The 22,196-nt window shown below is 36.4% G+C and overlaps 1 protein-coding gene across 6 annotated transcripts in view; it reads right to left on the bottom strand.

Annotated features, from left to right (window-relative positions):
- sash1a (SAM and SH3 domain containing 1a) overlaps positions 1 to 22,196 on the bottom strand; it is a 218,747-nt gene that overhangs the window by 66,637 nt on the left and 129,914 nt on the right. Inside the window, exon 1 of one of the 6 annotated variants that reach the window (XM_052585633.1) lies at positions 11,943 to 11,977. The exons of the other annotated variants lie outside the window; for them this stretch is intronic. The gene's annotated coding sequence lies outside the window, so the exon portion shown is untranslated. Of the gene's footprint in view, positions 1 to 11,942; positions 11,978 to 22,196 lie in introns of those variants that run through there. 6 annotated transcript variants of the gene reach the window in all.

Genomic DNA, 22,196 nt, shown 5'->3' with positions numbered 1-22,196 from the left:
CAACAAATATATAAAAAATTCTTTACAAGAAAAAAAAATACATACAGGTTTATAAGAACACGAGGCTGTATAAATGATGACAATTTTCATTTTTGTGCGAACAATACTTTTAATTGGAAAAAGCAAAGAAAAGAAAGAAATCAGGATACCAGTACTTTCAGAACTAAATACCACACCAAAAAGGTTTTGAAATTAAAAAAAATAATAAATAAATAAAGTCTTAACAGTACATGAAATATAACAGTAATACATGTCAAATGACCTTGTACTGTGTCAGCTCCCCGAGTGATGAACTTCTGTGGGGTTGAAGTGAATGCTTCAGACTCTCTGATCTCAGACAGCATTAGAGAGACAGAGTAAGATAAAGTGAGAGAGGCTGGGGAAGAAGTATTGCCATCTGTCTCTACCTGTCTGTGATTACCAGAAGCAGGCCGACAGGAGAGATCTCTAGAGGGATGAGACGATGGATAGAGGAAGAATTGGGAGGTAAAGGGTTAGAGTCAGGGGAAGAATAAAGGACTGGAATGAAGTGAGGGATGATTTAGAAAGGCGTGAGAGAGAGAGACTCTCTTGAGGATGAGTGTGAATGGTCTATCAGTCAGACTGGAGGCAGCCGGAGGAAGAGAGAAGGATGGCGCGTGAGAGAGAAGATATCAGTTAAACTTAAACTTAAAGTGTCGCCTGAACCCAAGTGTATCAACTGTCCAGTATACTGTAGTATGAATAAGCAAAATAAGATCACAATAAACCATAGTACAGTCAAAATAGTATGCCAAAGATGTCCAGATGACATACTCTATAAGCAGGAGTTTGTGACAGTTGTGCTACGAATTTGTCATTTGTAGAAAAGAATGAATATTAGACTGAAGCCTCTCATTTTGAAACTGATGTGTGCAATTTATGTTACTAGTATGTTCTAAATTTGTAAAAAAAAAAAAAAAAAAAGAATAAAGAAAAAAAAATATATTCAGCAAGGTTACACTCAACTTGATCAAAAACATCAGTAAATTCCTTTGCATTGTTACAAAAGATTTATTTAAAATAAACCCTTTTCTTATTAACCTTTTATTTAGTAGTGATAAAAAAATAAAAAATGTAATAAATTAAAAAATTATTGAACACCAAATCAACATACTATGATTTCTGAAAGATCGTGTGATACTAAAGACTGGAGTGATAGCTGCTGAAAATTCAGCTTTGCCATCACAGGAATAAACTACATTTTAAAATTAATTCAAATAGAAAGCAGATATTTTTGATAAAAAAAAATATTTTACAATATTACTGTTTTACTGTATTTTTTATCAAATAAATGCAGCCTTGGTCAGGATAAAATTTTTCAAAAACCTCAACCCTTTGAACACAGTAGTGTATTTTCTACCAGCTTAATATACAGAGACAACTATAAATAAACCATTTATAGGCTTGTATCAGATCATGTGTTTGAGTAACACCACCAAATCAACACAACAATAACGGCTTAACCAATGTTGTGCTGGTTTTTGGGCGGGGCTATCTGTTTGGCCGACCAATGAAAGGTGGGGAGGCGTGCCTGGGAACCCAGTTTCTTAGCCATATCACTTTCTTGCTATAAACTCAGTGAACTTATAATTAAAAAAAAAAAACAAGTAAAAGGTCCGAAATCTTAGAAAGACAGAATGAGAGAAAGAATGAAAAGTGATTCCAGATTTTATGACTCCACCTCAAAGAAATCAGAGCTACAGTATGAGCGCACACACACACACACACACACTCACACACACTCGTCAATCTTATCTAGGTCCTTGAAAGTGACAATTTTGTCAAAACCCAATTTCGAGTTGGATGATAAAAATAAATTCCATCAAATGAGTGTGGGTGTGTGTGTGTGTAAGTGTGTGTGAAGAGCGGCTCAGCCTGTAATTGTAGGTGTTGTGTGTGTGTGTAATAAAATATGGATGCCATTGTTCAGCAGTGGTGGTGTTCTCCATGAGTGATTTTAATTACAGATGGAGGGATAAACTGGCCTGAAAGACTGGACTCTGATGCACTCTCTCTCTCTCTCTCTCTCTCACACACACACACACCACTAGCCAGCATGATGATGGATGACATGACATTAAAACGAGACAGGGCTAAAGCCTCTTTCAGGGTGAACAAATGAATAGAAAGGTAAGCCTTAGGTTAAGAAATTTTTAAAGAAAACAATACCAATATAGAATTATTATATTCCCCTCAACATATAAAGGCATGAGGGTGTGTGTGCGTATGTTGGGTTTCTCTCCTAATTAATGAAACTTGTTCGTTTTGAGAATGTTCTATAATAAAGCCTCAAGCAACTCAGTGGCCCAGAAATTCCAATTAATAGTCTCTCTCTCTCTCTCTCTCTCTCTCTCTCTCTCCTATTTTCCCTTCAGTAACAGAACTGCTGTATTTCATTCAATGAAAGTAATGAAAACAACAACTAATATGGAACGAAAACAGATGTATTATTCATGTTTAGGTCTATATATTAATTTTACTTTCACATAAATAGCATAAACAAACACACAGCCAAATCTTCACGGATTCCGACCTATGGCATGAGGTTAAATAAGTGCAACACCCCAGTGAGGTACAATCTTTTTGTTGGCTCCCATCAGGAACCAAACTCAGCTCCAGATATGAAAGCAGGGCCTTTATTAGATGTGTGACACTGGAGCTGAGCACGACAGCCCTGTCAGTGGTAAAACCATTAGGCTGACAGACAGCGAAATGAGACTATATTTCAGAGGCACTTCATTTAAATCAAGTGTTGTCTACGGCCTACGGCTCCCACAATGCTTTGTGTCAGCAATTCCTAATGTTCAAGGATATTACCCATCATAACTGTGGCCTTATTATAGTATTCCAAGGAAAGCAGTGGATTCAGAGAAGAATGTGTTTTCTTCAGTTTTCCCAACAAATTATGGTTTTAAGTTGTGCATAAGCAAAAGATTAAGTAACTATATGCTGTATCAAAAAACATATCACATGAGAGTTCATCTATTACTCTTCATAAGCACACAAACAAAAACCATTTCTATATTTATAGAAACAGTCAGTTTTTTTCTGTGTCTGTCTGAGCTTGTTTTTCTCACTTAATGAGACCCTGTAAACAAACAAGCACACGCACGCACATATACACACACACACAAACACACACTTGTTTTGTTTGGCCATAATGAAATTCAGTGAACCGCTATCTTCCAGTCATCATTGCAACTTAGAAAGGTCAAATGCACTTCAGAACACAATGATGCATTACAAATGTATAGTCCAAGCCAAAGTATGAATGTGTCGTCAAAGGAGGTACAGAACAGGCTATAGCAGATATCACACAAAACTAGTACACACTATCTTTCAAAGATTTGGGTTCAGCAGGATTTCTATTTATTTAAGATTTTAATAATTTAAATTAATACTATTCTTCAGCAAGGAAGCATTTAATTAATCAAAAGGGTCAGTAAAGATATTAATAATGTTAACAAAGTCTATTAAATAAATACAATCATTTTCAACATTAATAATAAGACGACATCTTTCTTGAGCACCAAATCAGCATCATGTGACACTGAAGACTGGAATGAAAATTCAGCTTCACCATCACAGGAATACATTTTTAAAATATATTATTTATTTACTAAAAAAAAGTGACTATTTTAAATCAAACAAGTGCATCATTGCTGAGCACAGGAGACGTTTTTTAAAAACATGAAAAAAAATTTTGTCCTTAAACTTCTGAATGGTATTGAATGTGCAGAAGGTCCTGGATCCGGCTTTTTCGAAACTGCACCCTGCTCTAGCCCATCTCCAGCACAACACACACCTGTAATGAGGAAATTCAGTAAAACCGGGATAATCTTCATGCTCTTGTAAATTCATCCTCAAGTGACAGCCTATTAATGTAGCATTCACAAGCCCATTAATCTTGATTCAGAGAGGCAGACAGAAGTCACCGGCTCCCTGCTGACTACATTATGTTTGTTTCATGTCTGCCTGAGTGATTATTTTAAACGCTGCACCCTGTAATAACGTGACTGTAGGGAAGCACGTTGTAATGTGGACACTGTCACAATGCTGAGAGTTTCAGTCAGGTCAAGGCACTGCACGAAATGTACCTCTTGAACAAATCAGCTCACATTTTTCTGCCTGCTTCCTTTATGGGTTCCAGACATGTGTACAAAGACACACAGACAATGCACACACACATACATTCACACAAAGCAATCCTAAACTTTTTTAATGGTCTAATATAGAGTTTAAATCCAATCATCAGAATTCTTTATATATAGTGAAATATGTGAAAGGAAGCATAAAACATGAAACACATTTGATGCGTCTGTACAATCAAATCGGTGACCACCATGCAAAATCGTGAAAAAACAACTGTCATCATATACTTGGTAGGCATTATTTTTTGCAGTGGCAGTATGAAATTCAGGGTGAAATATCACATTATACATCACAAATAGCAAACACAATTTGCAGCAACAATAGTCTTTTGTTGGGGCGCCAATTATTGTGGTGGTGGTGTGTTTGAGTGTGTGTCCATTCAACACGACCAGCACTGAGGCACTGATTGATATTTAAATTACCCACAATGCTTTTTTCTCACAGCTCCCGGTATTGCATACACGGTAATACTTTATTTCTGACCTCTCTCTTGCCAAACAGAACCTCTTCGATCCTTCAATTCAATATATTTATTTATCCAGTATACTTCAACAAGCACTCCATATATTTGTCACACTTTAGATTTGCAAATGCACATTATACTTCAAATGCAATGAGTGAGCCTTTAAACAAGTGAGTCTTCTCTGAATAAATGCAAATGGCTGTTTGCTATGGAACACTTTCCTAGTCTTATTTACCCTGTGGCGCATCTAATCATCTATGTTTATTATACCGTATCTCAAGCTAATGGCATTTGAAAGTGCTTATAGATTTTGGTTCATTTAAGTAATTAGCCAGGGCTGGCACACGTCAGTTCTTATAGATGTCTGGCCTTCAGGAATTCAAAGCCCATAATCAATGACTGAATCATCTGAACGTATGTTAAAAGTACACTGACCGGGATTTACATGCTCCTAATCAGCATTTGGTCTGCTTTCCAATAGAAAATCACATTGACAACATTTAAAATGAGACAAAATGTACTTGAAACAAACTGCATGATATACTGTATTCATAATGTATATTAATATGCATAAAATGTTTAATTATATTAAATAAATATGCATAATAAATTGCAAACTATTTTTAAAAGATGCTTTAAAGGAAAACAAGAATGAATATATATATATATATATATATATATATATATATATATATATATATATATATATATATATATATATATATATATATATATATTTATGTATTTATTTATTTATTTGCATTGTTCACACACCAATCTGTAACCGGTCTTTGTGAATAGAAAAAAAACTGGTGTTTAATAATTTGTCTAGCACAAGCTTTCTTATTTATCTCTAAAAGACATGCACAGCTCATTTCAGAACCCAGAGGACAAAGTACAGAAATCATCTCAACTTGTGTGTGTGTGTTTGTGTGTGTGAGAGAGTTCATTATAACAAAATATTAGCCAGACTTTGTTTTTATCAGAAAATAAAGAGATAAAACAGAGCTGATTAAGAGCATGGCTACAGGGAATCATCCTTATAAAACACTGCTGTTGAATCACTGACCACTTCTAATATTTCTTTCAGTAACTTGCAGTGCATTCATATGCTACCAAGGGGACACAGATATTGCTATTCTTGTTATATTACAGACAGACACTCCCAGATATTGCTCCTGGGCATCTTAAAATTTCATTTATGTTGTTTTATGATCCTGAAAAGGTCATTTTGTGCTGTTTTCAATAAGATTTCTTGTTATTGCTCCAGATGGTGTCATTTTCAAGAGCGCACTCTTGCTTTTCAGCATCCGCTGGTGGCTAGATGTGGACTTATATTTAGCACTATACAGTTCTTATTGATGTATTCATCATCTGAGAAGGGTGTGATTACCTCTCTGGACCTGAAACAATCATACGAGCTGTCATCTAACTTGATTTATAATAAATGACCGTTCTTAAGCAAACAGCGTGATGGATTCTTCAGGTTTTGGCAGAGAAGTTTCACCTGAACTGGTCTGCCACCTTTAACACTTTTTTTTTACCAGATTCACTTGCTGCTCAGAATGAAACATACACCGCTCATCTGCCATTTTAATAATATTCCTATTTAAATGCATGAACAATATTTGGCTTCAGGCAGGTCAATGCCGTCTCTCCATTTCTCCATCTCTATACTGTATATATTTCTCTTGCTGTCGTTTTTGCTCTCTCTCTCTAAAACATATTCATACTCTATAATAAAATAAAATATACTTACGTGATACTGGTTTAGAAAATATAATGTTTATATAAACATAAATATAAACATATAAAATATTATAAACCTATATTATTTTATAGTATTGGTTGCTTGTAATAAAGTGCAAAGTAAATGGTGTTCCTTTCGTTTTAACCTGGGAATTGTAAAAATCAAACATCATTCATTCTGACCATTGGTTTTCCCAAGACTCTGTCTCTTTTGGCAATTTCCTCAAAAGTGTTGGGTAATGTTATAGAATAACAATTTTTTACTATCTCACCTCTGTGAGTTTTTTTTTTTCTTCTTTTCTCTCTCTCAGTACAAACAGTTACTGGTCCCTTTCCAGTTGTGAAAAAGTGCCTTCCAGCACAAGATGCTGAAGACATCCTCAGCTTTAAGCCTGGTCTAACTAACAGGATTAAATGGATGGGTTCTGCAGCTGGAAGTTTACAAGAGGAAATGCTCTCAAGAACAAGAGAAGACAGAACAAAGCTTCAAATTTGAGAAAATAAGAAAACATCACTTCATATACAATATGCATAATGTATATAATAATACAATATAAAAATATTCCTTATACATACCAAGGATAATTAGCATTAAAAAACCAAGACTAACTCTAAAGAAAGAGAGAGAGAGAGCGCAAGAGAAAAAGATGGTTTTGCTCTACTAGACACACATGCATTATTCATTCATTTTTTCAGTCAGGCTGGATAAAGTCGTGGTCCTATAGCTCACACTTGGCTTGTCCTATAGCTTAGACTTCCACAGTCTGTGAAGCTTGCAAAACTACACTGCCAAACAAAATCTGTGTGTGCGCAGCATGCTAAACCACTCGCTCTGCTTCATTTCTGCACAGTGTGCATCTCTGAGTGGTTTCCTACATGCATCCTTGAATGTTGACAATGCACACATAACTGCAAAAACAATGCATAACATTGCAGAACGCAAACTATTAACTTGCATGTAGAAAACGAAACATTATTTAACCTACTAACCTGACACGAGATGTTCTATTCGGTATAAATAATTAAAAGATGTACTGAATATAAGTTAAATGTATGCTTCTTCACAGCACACACACTGGTGTGTGAGCACATGTTCAGACAGTAGATGTATGTTAGACGTGACACACACATATGGTGCATCCCTTCACCTTTAACCTCATGTGTAACTGTCAAATCAAGCATATGGCCTCTCAAAAAGAAAGCAGCAGTATGTGTCTGTATGTGAGAAGTGTTGATACCTGTGGAGTGAAGAATTGGGCTGTGTGTGTGTGTGTAAACTGTTTCCCAGAAAAGAAAGACATCCAAGGTCAGTGTGACCCACAGCGTGAGCTCAAAGTAAGTTGTGTCTCAAGTAGGACATAAGAGGATCATGAAAGTTTGCATGGTAAAAATCACAAATGTGTCTTAAAATGGGTTTTATAAACACTATTTGCTTGTACTATACCAAAAGTCTGATGCTATCTTAGAAATCTGTGAAAATATTTCAGATTCATGCACTATTTTTGTAATATTATTGTAACTACTTGTACAGACCGTCAGGTGTATTTGTTCCACTGAAGCTTAAGATGCTCTTTGGATCAAATCGTGCTGGAAAACACTATCATAAGGTGTTATGCAAACTTACTGAGTAAGAGTTTTTGAGTAAATTTTGAGCTCCATATTTATTACCTCTTGAAATGAATAGTTCAGCCAAAACTGAAAATGTACTCGCCCTCAGGCCATCCAAAATGTAGATGAGTTTATTTCTTCATTTGGAAACCAATTTGGGGAAACTTAGCATTACATCACTTGCTCACCAACAGATCATATGAAGTGAATGGGTGCCGTCAAAAACAGAGTTCAAACAGTTGAGAAAAACATCACGATAATCAACGAGCAATCAACACAACTTTAGTCCATCAGTTAACATCTTGTGAAGTGGAAAGCTAAGTTTGTAAGAAAAAACTCCCATTAAGGAGATTAACTTTAGATTCTGACCAAAATATAGCCCGTTATTCCAAAAAATTGAGAAAAAAAGAATTTGCTGCTTTTTTTCACAAACAAGTTTTCACTTCACAAGACTTTAATGAATGGATTTGAGCATTAACTTGCTCACCAGTGGAGTCTATGCAGGATCCATTTCTGAGCAACTGATGTAATGTAAATGTCTTCTCATCTGTTTCTGATGAAAAAACACACTCGTCTACATCTTGAGTGGCTTGAGGGTGAGTAATTTTTCAGCAAATATTAATTTTAGGGTGAACTATTCTTTTAATCAAGCCATGTTTGTCCTTTATGCGTTAACGTGATACACGCAGACGTCACACACCTTCTTCTGACATTTATGTCTCATTCAGTCCCCCCAAGGTGATATTTGGACAAATGTCTGATCCTGACCCCTGTGAAGTGTCATTTGAAGAGTATGTCTTCTCGAATCCCACTGCCTTATGACAGACCAGTCACAGAAGATTTGTGTAGTGCTGCTGACATATGAAACTATAGACATCCAGATGTGTAGGGTGAGATGATAAGGTCAATCTAAAATATCACTGTCATCTCACAATCTCTGTTTCTGATCCTGTCAAAGCTTTACACGTTCATTAGCACATGCACCACTGAGCTTACATCCAGACATCAGAGCCGACTCCATCTCATATTAAATCAGGGGACGCTGCTCGAGCTCCCATGAAATGTACCGTGACTTACAAATTAGACACTTGGAGTCCATAAACTGTAGAGAAGCTATACCATGCCTTCATAATTAGAATAGACATATATTTAGAAGATTTCAGTTATAAATTTCAGCAATAAATCCAGTTATTTATTCATTAAAGAACCTAAAGATAACAAAAATGCTGAAATAACCAGTGAACATAATACTTTGCATAAAAAAGTGCAACAGACTACTAAATTGTCTTTTTTGACTTGACAAAGTAAAAAGTGCTTGCTGGGGAAAATCCTGAGTTTATCTCAGACAAGAGATGAAAGAAGCCTTGGGGTATCACTCTATATCAAAAAGACAGACAGACACACAAAAAAAAGGAGAACATAAGAGTATGAGTGAAGGTACTTTGATTTCCGATTGACATATCTGCATATTGTTGGTATGTGAACTTTTTGCATTGCAAAAAAAAAAAAAAAAGCACCATTTTCAAATAAGCTATTTTATGACATGTGCCCTCATACATAACCACAGTATAGGGATGTGAGGAATACGGAATGAAAGCAGCTGGATTTTAATCAATATTTCATTGTTGCTCAAAATCACCAAACCAGACCAGAGTGCCACTGAAATGTGAATTTCCATTCCTTGAGGCATATCTTTGATCCGGCTACACTACTGGTGTGGACCTATGCTGAGGACCTGGCGTTGAAGGAATGGCATAGTGCTTGCTAAAATACCACGTGACAAGCTAGCCAAGAAATAAGCAGTGTGCAACACACAAACACGTCCAAACAGAATAGTTAATCAAACAGAATCTGAAATAAGGGGCCCAGTCAGTCTTTAAACGTGAGCCACTAGAAGAATCTTCCACAGATTGAATGTTTTACTTTTACTACTTGGGAAGAGCTCCATTTTTAATTGCATGTGCACAGATGAGGAATACAGATGCAAGTCCTCTGACCAGAACAATTCCTCTCCACAAACATTACATAAACATTTAACTGTGCATTTGTTTTATAGGAAAACATCGCGAAAATGACTGACAAAACTACAGTTATAAAAATGATCTTCTATTCATAATGCTTGATAGACATGATCGCTTGCACAGAAGTAACCCCCCCCCCCACTCCTATTTGATATAAACATACATTTTAGTCATTAGACATTAACAATCAAAAATGAACAATAGAAAATTTGCTCATTAGCAAAATGTCAAGAAGCCCCTATCTTAAATCAAATAATTAGAGCAATTAAACCCCAGGAGCTGTCATGGGATAAATGCAGTAATTACCACACTATTTCTCTAGTCTACAAAAACCTGATCTTGGAGCAACATGAGGTAGATAAAACGTCTAATAATAACGTGGGCAGATCATTCATTAAATTTTATTTGTTGCTTAAGGTGTGATCATGTCTGTTCAGCAATAACATATACGCCTTACAAAACTACCACAAGATTTTACTTGATCTTCTCACTGAGTCAAAGCTGTGAATATCATTCCCAACGACATACTGTACGTCCTCCACAGTATGAAGTGCCTTTAGCCATTAGGAGTAACAGCTGTGAGAATCGTGAGGTTGAAAAACACAAAACATACATAATAAATGTTCTCATTATCGCAGAGCTTTGAGGATGGATCTCCTAATATTTTCTTTTATTTATTTATTCATTGATTGATTGATTCATTTTTTTTTTTATATTACATTTGTTGTAATATCAAAACGGTCTGCATCTTATATAATGTAATTCCATGACAGCTATATATTCAAACACAGTTTTAGAAATGACAGGAAATGACACAAATACTCAAGTTATAAATGTAATGTCACAAAGATGGACTAATGAAAGATTTCACTTAAACAGGATATGGATGCACAGATATTAGCTCTTTGAAGACAAGGCAAGTGGTTTCAAAAAGCCCATGTACAACCCTTCTAGAAGTTCCCTCTGCTGCCAACTGGCTATAAGATGCCTGGTATTTCAGAGAAAGGCAGCAACCAGAAACAAGTCAAAGAAATCTCAACATATGAATTTGAAGCAGGAAAAAAAGCAAACCTGTAATTTGCAATTTATCCTCCCCTAAATTTACCAACCAGTGTCTGTATGTGGTCTGCGCAAGGTTTAAATTCCACTTCAGCACTGACGTCTATCGCGCTGCATCTTGACAAGGTCGTGGGTTTAGTGACCGGTTAACCAAAGTTAGAGTGATACTTGCCGCTGGCCGTCTGAAAGTGTCTGCTCCCCAGACCGAGAACTGACCACAGATCAGATAATCACAGGCTGCAGAGGCCAAAGCCTCATAACCAGTGGAAAATTCTGCACTGAATCACACTGTCTGGCAAGGGCTGATCTGATGAAGGGCACTTTTATTAATTATGAAAAATAAACCAAAATGTCACTATTAGAGTATGAATATTCCGCTTCGTGTCATGTCTAAGAACATAGCAGTTAGGGATGCACTGATTTTAAAATGGGCTGACAATTATTTTAATGTTATACTGTATAACCATTAAATTGCAGATGTTAAAATGTTATACAATTTTGTCTTAATAAATAAAAAAATAACAGGATTAATCATTTGTTTTAAATGCTACAAGTACATTTTGGCATCACAACATGTACAGTATGAAAAGTAGATATTAAATTGGAAAATTTCTGAAGATTGCCTAGAACAACATTATTGATATGTTATTTAAATACGAACTCTGAATGTTAAAAAATTTTGGAAACAAAGAAAATATGCAATATCAATGGACATAGAACCAACATGCATATCCCTAATAGCAGCAGCACTTCAAATTGTCTGTTGATACAAAATAAAAATAAAATACATAAAACTGTGTATTCTACACACATTTCAACCTAAATATTCTAGACCAGAAAACATGCCTAGTTACACATAACCTACTCACCAAACGGGTAAAAACAGGAAGGATGAAAGCTCCAAACTTACCTAGAGAAGAGAAAAACAGAGAAATTATTTAATACAAAAACAAAGAATATCAATATAACCATTAGGACTGTAACAAGTATAAACAGTAACACGCAGCAACAATGCACAGATATATTTGATGATTGAGTAAAAATGCAGATGCAGACTTCTAAAGCTCGTGTGATGTTTGAAATAGTTTAAACCAGAAGAGATCAGTGAGAACTACACTACAGCTTTCACAGAGTAATGTGACCCCAATGACACATACAACTTCAAGAGGTTAATATAAAATAACATGAAAGCCATATCCCAGATTATTTTGATGAACAACAGCAGAACAGAAGGGCCCAAAAGGGCACTTGACCCAAAACAGTAGGAGCTCTTCATCAACCAGCTGACAGAAATTAATAAGTAGAGTCTATAATAACAAACAAATTTATATATATATAAAAAAAAAATTCATAGAACTACTGATGCCTGGATACAGAACAACACAGCTTGCTCCTGAATTGTTAGCCATCATCCTATAAACATACAATGTATTATTCATAAACCTATAGCATATAGTTTCTTCATAAATAAGAAAGAATTTCTAGCATTATTAGGAAGCAAGTGTAAGCTTAGCAACAAGTGATGAAATTTGCGAAGACATCACTGCTTTAATCTTGAGATTTTAATACTGACTTTCATTTAAAACTACTGGTATACAAAAATATTAGTGTGGCATCTCTTTGATCTGTTCATATGTTCATGTATCATCTGTATTCATCTCACAGTTGAACCCGTCATTGGCCTTTTGAAAGATCAATACTTTTGGAACAAAGGCTACTGAAAATCAGCACACAGCAACAAAAGTAATGTCACAGAGCAATGTGAAGTTAGTAACATGGTCACACCAGATAAACCGTAACACTGGTATGCTGGAGCATGAGCTCTTAAAGCTCCGCAATACATTCTATGGTACCTTTAAACAGCTACCCTGTTGGAATTATTCTATTGATAGGAAAATCGAATAAAGAAATAAATGCGAGACAAACAAACAGACTCTAAAAGATTTAGGTCATAAGATAAGATGGAATTACCAGGCAGGGTTCTCCTATTCGATTGCTTGAACGAGGCTTTTCATAGGAGAACTATTGAGACCTTCGCAGCCCTGTGAGAAAGCACCAAGCTCTCCGTGAAGATGTCCTTCATTGTCCTCTATTCCTCAACCCAAATACTGAAGCGAATCGCAATCCTCTCTGCTCTCTGCTCCTTTTAATCAAGGTGGTAAAAATAAGACTATGAGCTGAATTCTCCATTAAGCCTCTTTTGTTTGCTTCTGAATAGCTTTTTCCGTATGCTGAATCTATTGTTCCTGTGAAGGCCGGTTCATATTGCCAGCAGCCGAGAGAATATTCATGGCCCTACAGTACATTGTGATCAACTCAGCCGTTAATTCACCAGATGTTCAAAAGAAACCGATCAACAGTCACCTTCAAAAATGGCCTGGGTAAAATTTTTACGTGCAGACAAGATCAGAACCCAGGAGATCACGGTTGTTGAAAATAAACCCAGCTGAATCTTATTCATGGGTAATCGCTCATTTTCTGTTGTCTTTTACAAGGTGTGAGTGTTGTGTTTACAATGCAGCGATACAGATGTGTGATGGGCTGCATAATTGGACAGTACTCATGGTGCCAAAAATAAAGCTGAGCGCAACAGTAGGAAAAAGAGGTGAAAGCCAAGGTTTTAGCCTTGTTAGAATTCCGACAGCAAGGTGCACTTCATTGGTCGCGACGATAAATCCGCAGAGCTACTTCATGCATATTCTAATGTGAGACCTCTCTCACCCTCCACTGCATCACAGCAATAAGAATAAAATCTGATGAAATCCCAGGAGAAGGATGACGAAAGAGAGAGAGAGATACATGAGGCAACAACAGAAAAAGGAAGGATGGATAAATTAAAGGAACATTTCAATCGAAAGAGAATTCTATTATCATGTGTCAGTTCAACAAGTGTCTAGCAAGCACACCAATAAATACTAGCTACATTAATGACGGAATTATACTGCATGTGAACAAATAAAATGGAAACAAATATATAAAATCCTTTATAAAAATGGAGCCATCTAAATTAAGATTCACTGTATTTTTCATTGCTGTATCAGAATAAACAGATCCTGGTAAAGAGATCTCAAGAGGAGCATGTCTCATGTCATACATGTGAGCTGTATTTGATCTGTAGAAGGTTCCAGTGAGTGCTCTGTCAGAGCTTAGCAAAACTCTTTTGGGCTTCTTACAGCCGTCATACTCTCCGAACAAAAGTGATGCCTTTGAAAGGCGGTGTATCCGTACCTGCTTCTCACAACCTAGACACACGCACACACTTCCAAAATTTAATAAAGCGCTATTCAAGCAGACTTGGCAGCAGCAGCAGAAGCAGAATTTCCATTCAAAGACAAGGCTGCAGATGTGACAGTTTCTGTACGGCTTTCAGTTTCTAATGCTGAAGTGCTGTATGACTGTTAGATGGAATGCGGTACTTTCTCAAATTACCATAGTGCATTAAATATGCATGTTACACAGTCAAAGCATGTTAGCCCGGCAATTGATTATATAATTAATAATTTATCATGTGTTACAATAAAAAGGTAAACATCTTAATCACATTTTAATTCTTTGACTTTTAAAGTGTGTTAGAAGTTGAAACGGATAGAAAGTGATACGGATGGAAAAATAGAAAATTCAATACAAAGTTGTTTTTAAATACGCCAAGAAAAAAATTACTTATTATTCTAAACCAGTAACAAAAAGAACATGCATGCCAATATTTTCAGATGTGCAGTCTCCAGTAATAAATGGCTCAATTCATTTTAATCTAGTGATTTTGACCTTATTTCACTTCAGTACAATATATCTGACTAAATCAGCACGCTCAGTAATGCTTTTACATTAAAGTGCATTTAATTAGAAAGAAACTCCCCGAGGATCATTCTCTGTGCATAACCCAGCTAATACATATTTAATGAAAAACAGCATGTCACTCTCATAATGGGTTTTCAACAATCCTTGGATTCATGATATTATGCATAAACAGTCATTCAAATGGCTATCTCTGTGTGTGTGTTTGTAATGCAGGAATACATCTATATCTATTTAACGGAAATAAACAGTCAAAAATCTATTTTTCTCAGTCAGTTTAAACGTGTTTGGTACATGCTGCAGTATATGGAGGTGTTGAAATGAGCTGTGAAATTCAGCAGAAGACTTCGACCTTGGGGACATAGGCCTACTCGGGCTAAACAATTATGTGCTTATTGTGCGTTGTGTTTCAATTTCAATTAAAAGACATCGGCGTGGTTCTATGATTTACTAAAACAAACTGCCAGAAGAGAATTCAGCTTTCATTTCCTCAGTGAGAAATTCTCAATTCTATGAAACCAGTATTGCATAGCAGTATTAAATATTAATACAGCAACATGGGAGACTCCATTACAATTTCTGAGCCTCCCATATAAACATCAATTAGATCGTCTGGTCTCATTTTTCCCAAACCAAATGATAAGTGAGACAGCTTGAATCAGCAGCTCTGATAAAACCTATGAGAGCTTCCCCTCAGCCGAACCTAAACCCAAGAGTTATGACGCTCATAAATAATAAATTATCCTAAATGAATAATCAGGACCACATAATGAGCACAGATAAATATTCATTATTTCCATGAGGGAAGGTATTGATTGGAGGCTGCATTGGTTTCTCAAGGGGTGTCTTTCCAAAACAACATCAAAGTGAAAGTTTAACAGAAAGAAAAAAGTCCTGTGGTAAAACACGGCTATACCACTGCACAACTGGATTGCTTTCTTCAGTAATCTCTCTCTCGCACCCCTCTTTATCCCTCCCTTTTTCCCAGTCTCATTAGCTTGTAAAGCCTGTAGAAATATTGCGCCGAGACTGACCTATAAATCTGAGATTGCTGAAATGGGATGATGCCTGTTTAAAATTATTACTCTGCTTCTGCAAAAGAAAGAAAGACTCATGTGACTGGTGTTGGGCATGCTCATAATTACTTCCTGGTGAGAGGTTAGCTAAAAAGATTTAATGGCCAACAGGTCGGAGAGATTCCAACTGCTGGTTTGATGTTCAGCTCTTTAATACTGCTTAACATTTGCATTTTGCCCATTGTGCTAATTAATTTTCAGCATCGCTAGTATGTAGAATACCAAGCAATTTGTGCCCCCTATTAACGCAGTAATTTGTTGGTGGTAGACATTAAGATGATGGTTGGAGTGGAATTCTGCTGAGGCTTCAACAGATGGCATTGGAGTATTAACTGAGCAACAACAAATAGCCTTAAATTAGCATCTGGGATGAGAGAATTGGCTGCCGTTGTACATGAGTTTAAGAATTTTATGCGAGTGTTTAAATGTTTTATTTATTTATATTTTTGTCTCATGAACTATCAGAGCCTAGTAAGGCCTGGTTCACACGGGACGATTTTAAAATTGTCGGCCGATTTTCCAAACCTGAGAGACCCCACACACGGCGATAAAAAATCACGGGTCTAACAGTTTTGTTCATTCAGTGTGTGGTGTGCAGCCACACGGCAATATCAACACATCACACACAAACCGATTTGACTCCCGAGCATTCCCAGGTCAGACTTGAAATCTCGCAAAATCCCTCGAGATCAAACCTGACTTCAGAGTAAACAATAATGGCGGACGAAGAGGATGCAGTGGCCATAGTTTGTGCTTTGTTTTTAACGAAAAAAAAAACATAAGAAAAACAAGAAAAGGCGATAAAAATCGGCCTAATTATCCTGCCGCGTGAACCAGCCTTAAGGCTAAAGCATGCCTTCATCAACACCAAACCAGGAAAGCGTTCTTCTAACATTTATTAATTCAATCAGCATTATATATTTGTGATTTCTTTTATAGCGTGCATGAAGAATTACATTTCATATAAAATAATCATGCTTTTAAGGTTAAGGCTACTTTACACACTATGTTTTACAATTATTAACATATTTAACAGGGGCAAATATATAGTGAAGAAAAAGGTTCATTAAAATTAGGTTCATTCCTGGAATGAAACCAAGCCTGAAGGAATCTCTCGTCGCTTCAAAACAAAAGAGATTATTGAAAAAAAAAAAAAACTGGAGGAAAAGCTCTGCTTATCCCTCCTCTCTCCCTGAAGGCTTCTTTAATTATTTTCATCCATTCCTCTAAATCCTCCGGTGATTTGTGCCTGGTGACATCATGCAAAATGGATGAGAGCAGTTGAGGTGGCATGCTAAGCACTTATTCAGTTTCCACAGGAAAATCACATTCACGTCAAATGATGATGTATTACAGATGAGGGATGCTGGAGAACAAGCAAAGGGGAGTATTGGGTTATACGGTTAAACAATGTGTTTGTTTCTCAAGCAGGGCTTAGAACTGCAAGTCAGCAACTGATAAAACCGAAACAATCAAAACATTCAGCAAATCAACATGGCTAGATGTGAGACTGAATATTTCATGAAAATCAAGTGTCCATGATATAACTAAACACAGGTGAAAATGATCCCATAAACCAGCATTATAAAGAGGCCTCCTGGAAATCTACGTGAATGTTTTTTAAGACACACCAACTAATCGATTATCTACCTTCATGATGCGTAAAATATTTCACATTTTGGACACGTAAAATGTCATGACTATGACATTACATGACATTTAGGCCCAATCCCAATTCTACCCCTTAGCCCTTCCCCTTTCCCCTACCCCTCTGTTTCGCGCGTTCACGTGAAGGGGTAGGGGTGTCTCGATTCTCTTTTGGTTGGAGGGGAAGGGGTAAGGGGAAGGGCCAGATAGCCCTTCAAATGAAGATTTTTCGGGACCACACTTCAAACGAAGGGGGAATTGTGAGTTCATATTAACGGTCATGTTACTCAAAGAAATGTTTGCAAAAAATCGCTGATATTTGCTAACGTCATATAATTACAGACTGCATGATAGTGCCACAGCATATGTCTGATCAGGGAGATAACTGCCGTAGATTAACCCCCCCAAATAATTATAAATCGCTAAACCATTTTCTAAAATATTGCCTATTCGAGAGAAAGAGAGAGAGATGGAGGTTGCGTGTATTCGGGTCTGTGCGTTTATCTTTTTAGAGTGAGTTTACTTAAGAACAACGATTGTATCGGATTGTATGTGGTATAAAATAGAATTGGGATTGTGCCTTATAGTGTTACAAAATATTACTATTTTAAATGAGTTCTTTTTAACTTTTTCTTTATCAAAGAATCTTGAAAAATGTCACTGTTTGCTAAAAATATGATCTGAAGCAGAACAGCTGTTTTCAGCTACAACAACAACAGAAATAATAAGAAATGTTTCATGAGCACTACATCAGCCTATCAGAATCACGTGTCACTGAAAATACATAAAAATCAGCATTTCACAAAATAATGCAGCCTTGATGCCAAATTTTGAACAGTACCAATTTAATTAGTAAATAAGCAAGGACTGATTTGTGCATACACATTTGTAAGTATTTTCTTTTACTGAATAAATAAACAAATATGGAGGTATAGTGGATCTGTGTAGTGACTTATTCCCAGCTTGATTTTTGTGTGTGGTGAGGACTAGTGTTAGATGTTGGTACACACGTCTGTGGTGGTGGATGAAGGGACACAGCTAGCAGAAACAGTTGAACAATCTGGGACTCTGGATCTCACACTCAGATCAATAATTAAACAGAAGACATGCACTAATGAGGACCTGATGCTATTTAGAACATAACACTTCAGCTTGGGAAAGATGCTCAAACATACAGACCAACACAGCTTCTGTTCAAATCTCTGTGTTTAAATGCATTCTGTTTTTAATGCACACCGCTTTCTCTCACTTTGCGCCTCCTGTTTTCAACCCAATTTCTCTTTGAAGCTCGACAGTCTTTGTCTTTTTGTAATTCTCTCTCCACACTTCCTTTTTGAGGACTGAATTGTTTTTGAAGGCTCTTAAAATCCTGTTATACTCTCCAAGGGCAGATTATTATTCTAGAACGCTACTACTGGCAAACGTACGGGAAAAAATAGGTCAAATTCATTGTAACTAAAAGAACCATAATAAATGCAGACCATTAACAGACGTAAATAACCCTTATTTTTTTTCCTGACAGCTTTTGCGTAAATAATGGATCTGGAAAGCAGCAGATAACATATTGATATGTCTTCTAAAGGAGGAAATTGACCACAGCAATAAGGAAGGTTACTGACCACATCCATCACGCCACCAGAACTCTCTCTCTCCTCCTCGGTTTAATGGGACTCGTTAATCAGACTGGAGTCCCATCCATGACAAAGATCTGTCTGACATTGACAAATTTACCCTTACACCTGAAAATAATGACACAGCAAGTGCTTACAGACATGCATGGCAGCCTATGATACTCTATGTCATGTAAATTATGACAAGCCATTTTAAAAAACTGTAATTGATGATTGACAGCACACAGGAGTGTTTTTATCTGAAGTTGTTCCTGAAGAAATATCCTCATATACTGCAGCGAAGTTTTTTGTGGCATGTTTTGCATCATTTTAAATAGAATCACAGTTTGATTAAAAAAATAATTGAGAGGTAAAAAACCTTCAAGCATTTTGATATTTTAAGTTAAATTCTAGGTCTGAGACAAGATTCCAACAATAAATCTATATATAAACACATTTGAAAAGTAGTAAAACGGCATGTCAAAACAGCCCAGTTTATAACAGAATATCATCAATCACTGCTTGTATATGTGTGAGAAGAAAGAAAGGGGAAAAGACTAATCTAGTTTTATTTTGGTCCAGCATCTGTAGTGTGGCATTAATGGTGTGGGGTTAGTACGGCTTTACTGTCTCACTCCCAGATCCACACACATACAGCAGAACAGCCAGATAAGCTTATCAGAAATCAACACAACCATGAAGTTAATCTCATTCAGACCGCAAACTGACTGCAACTTGCAACGAAACAGAGATTGCTAGTGCTATTTGGGCTGAGAGAAAATCTCCTGGAGACGTTACTGAACTCGTTGACCTGAGGAACAATACAGACCGAGACTGTATCCAAGCATGTAAAAGTATGGGTCACAATTCATATTTTTAACATATACACACACTTTTCTCTTTATCCCTCATAGAATTTCTGCTCCATTTCCTCCCACCAACTGTCTCATGCAATGTTATACACAAACTTGCCACTGAACAACTCCACTGAACAATCTCTTGAATACCAAACTCTCCTCGTTTTTTACATGGTTAAGTGAGAGCGACAGTAACCATGATTGTAACATCAGCAGAGCAGCCTGTTCTTTGAGTTGTACAGGTTTGATCTGTTCTGAGTCCAGATAATTGCATCTGATTCTGTCTGTTAGATAAACTGGAAGAGGATTATAGGGATACTGAATATCAGCTCTTCAGGAAAAGGTAATTACAGGTCTTGCTGTGTTCCCCTGTGATTTCATTAGCCCTCTGAGCACACACACACACACACACACACACACACACACACACACACACACACACACACACACACATATCTATGATGTACGTGAACTTAACTTGTTTAATCATATCAAGCCATGTGTGTCTTAGCTCAATGCTTCTCAACTGATTTTGCATTAAGACTCATCCAAGTGGGACTAAACAATATAAAATAAAAAAATTGATATATTGTATAATGCATGCATTTAAAAGTGACAGATGAATTATTGCCAGTTTAATTTGATTACATTGACAACCAAATAAGATATGGGAAGTGTTTCCTCTTTCTTTATAAAATATATATATTTTTAATATTGTGCATGATAGTAAGTTGAGTTTTTATTTTCTTTTAGCATCAGAATAGATCTGAACTTTTTAGGTGGTGACCAAAAGAGAGCCACTGTGTTAGCTTACCCTACTATATTATACTGCACCTTACCCATATAGAGAAGAGAGAGGAAAAAAAAGAGAGGTGTGTATTACAGGATGTGATATATTACACTTGACAAATCGTATAGGTCGCTCCAATGTACCTTTCAAAAGAAATGGGAAATGACTTTCCGTTCTGTTAATACAGAAGCCAGGCGAGGATATTATCCACTTCTAAGTACTGTAGAGATGAGAACTGCTGCAGGGATAGCAAACAATATTTCACACTTCTGATCCAAAGACTCCAGTGGACATATCACCTCTCTCTCTCTCCAACCTTCGGTGTTATTGCTGAGTGGGCTTGATGTTATGCCGACTTGAGCTGTCAAGGTTTCATGTTCATTGTGGCCCTGGTCATTGTCATGACATCTGCCTAGTGTATGCAAGCATGTGTACAAGAATATCTGTGTTTGTGGTACAGACTTACCGACTGCTCTGTCTTATTTTTCTATGTAGTACATTGATGTACTGTGTGTATGGTAAAATATTAAACATAGTAGGCACATATAAACTGCAAAAAAGCACAGACACTGTCTGCAAAATGTTTGGAGTAATTCAGTTTTAGAAAGTAGTATCTTAAGCTCATCAAGGCTGCTTTTATTTAATTTAAAAAAATGCAGTAAAACAGTAGTATTATGAAATAGCATCACAATTTAAAGTTACTTATTTCTATTTGAATATATTTTAAAAGTAATTTTTCAGCCGCCATTCCTTCAGTGGCGCATGATCCTTCAGAAATCATTCCTCTGATTTGGTGCAGAGGAATCATTTCTTATTATTTTAAGCAGTGCTTCATATTTTCCTGGGAAAAAAAATGTCTGGAGTTAGTAAAATAAAATAAAAAACACAAAGTGGTAAACAGGCAGTGTGAACATAACCATGTGCACTCATGTGCACTATACTTCTCACACTCTTCCCTCACTCCCCCTCTCATTTAAAACACAGGCTGTACTCACACGGGTGACAGGCCAAGTCTTGGCTGTCAAAACACTCGCGGCAGGGGACGAGCCCAGCTGAGACAAACAAAGCCAAACGGGCCACGCTCGGTCGCCATTCACAGTCTGAGGGCGAAATATTTAGACAGCTTGTTGCATATTAGTTCACCAAAACAACATATTTGTTTATCAGACAACATAGCAAATGATGAAGAAAGGATGTTACTGTCTTGTAATTTGTCCAATTAGACATTCACATTGATCAGTCGTCAGTTACGCAGATGCAGCTTTATTGTTTGGTTGGTATAAATACCTTCCTTAAAATACTAATTTTCTGTGCTATTCTTTCATATTGCTCTTGGAAAACTTTTTTT

The sequence above is a fragment of the Carassius gibelio genome, chromosome B20, assembly GCF_023724105.1.
Source record: "Carassius gibelio isolate Cgi1373 ecotype wild population from Czech Republic chromosome B20, carGib1.2-hapl.c, whole genome shotgun sequence".
Lineage (NCBI taxonomy): Eukaryota > Metazoa > Chordata > Actinopteri > Cypriniformes > Cyprinidae > Carassius > Carassius gibelio.
This window is presented reverse-complemented; position numbering and strand designations above follow the sequence as displayed.